The sequence below is a fragment of the Tupaia chinensis genome, unplaced genomic scaffold, assembly GCF_000334495.1.
Source record: "Tupaia chinensis unplaced genomic scaffold, TupChi_1.0 Scaffold144394_1, whole genome shotgun sequence".
Lineage (NCBI taxonomy): Eukaryota > Metazoa > Chordata > Mammalia > Scandentia > Tupaiidae > Tupaia > Tupaia belangeri.
The window spans coordinates 17934-19531 of record NW_006204254.1 but is presented as its reverse complement, the minus strand read 5'-3'; the positions used below and the strand labels follow the sequence as shown (position 1 = coordinate 19531).

The following is a 1598-nucleotide window of genomic DNA, read 5'->3' as shown; positions in this document are numbered from 1 at the left end:
AACTCTGATTCCATTTTTCCTACTTCTTTAAATGTAAATTTCTGTGAACAAGTTCCAACTTGATTAAGTCATTTTATTTCTCCCATTTCCTTTTTACCCTCATCCAAATGAATATCTATTGCCATCACCAAGTTGTCCACAATGATGTCTGCAATGCTTAGTCTGACTGACACACGGCTTATTAACATATTGAATAAATTAATGATAAACAAAACTTTATCACACAAAGGACCAAATGCATCAGTCTCTGAGCTCTTGCTAGGCTGGTTTGGCTCTCAGGTGATCTCGGATAGATTTCATTGGTTTCCATTCTCTATAACCCGGTCCTACAGTACCTACCATGGTCTCAGACTCACCTATATGGACTCTCAGAGAGTACAGTCTTTTTGTGGAAGGGTGAATTTCTCCCCAGATGGCTGGCAATGGAGACCGAAGGCCAGATAAAATATAATAAAAGAATTTAGCATGATTCCCTAGCCAGACTTAAGATTTTAAAAACATCAACTATGTCTTGTCCAGACCAGGGCTGTCTTCCTTGTGTCACAATGACATATAAAATGCTTGCCGCTACCTGTATCCACTCATTAGGAATAGTTCCTCCTTAAACTACTTCTTAGGACCTAATTTCCCTTGTGGATACTGGTATGGAAAGAAATGCTGATTTGCATTTCTCGAGAGACCAAGTCAAAAGTGTGATAAATCCAGTCTTTATTGCCACTTCTCTGTACTCTCCTGCCTCCAAAGTTCATTAGCAACTTTCATCAACCATGATTTAAAATTTAATTGTTACAACTCTGCAAGTGGCATGGAGGTTAAGATTTTGGATCCCATATGGCTGACTTTATGGTTCAGTCCGTGACCTGGTGGCTTGAAAATCACACTGGATGGCAGGTAGTGTGGTAGTTAAGGTCATGGATTTGCCCATGGTTCACCATGATTTGAGTCCTGGACCTGGCAGCTTGCTTTCTTGCTCTTTCTCTCTCTGCATCAGTCTCTCTCTGATCAAATTGAATAATAATAAATAAATAAATAAATAAATAAATCCCCTTTTAAAAAAAAAAAAAGAAATTCACACTGTATTTGTGCTCCCATGTTCCCAAAATTCTGAAGGGAGAACAACATGGCCATTCCTCCCAGGGGGTTACTTCTGACTTTTCCTTTCTCTCTTTTTCTGTATCTCTGGTGATCACATGTACTCTACAGCAAAAACAAACATATATGGATGAATAGTATTCCATTGAGTATATGTGCCACAGTTTTTCTTTTTTTTTTATCATAAACTTCTTTATATTACATTGGATTACATATAACTTTACAGTGTATTACATTGTTTTTTCAAAAGGGATTGCCATGCATGTCAGTCAATACTGAGACATTAATCTCCCCGCTTCAACATTCAATATCTTTTCTATGTTTTCCCCATCATTATTATTATTATTCTAATTATTTTTTTAAAACAATCGCTATTTCTCATTTTGCTTGTAAAAAGACTTTTTCCATCATGAAATACTTCTCAAACCAATCCAGTTGAGAATACTATACATGTCATCAGCCACAGGTAATAAGCCATATCTGTGTCCTACTAATGTCATGCCTCT

The 1598-nt window shown here is 36.8% G+C and overlaps 1 pseudogene; it reads right to left on the bottom strand.

The window, feature by feature from the left end:
• Positions 1-258: 258 nt before the first annotated feature.
• LOC102471980 (olfactory receptor 7A10-like) overlaps positions 259-1598 on the bottom strand; it is a 19098-nt pseudogene continuing 17758 nt past the window's right edge.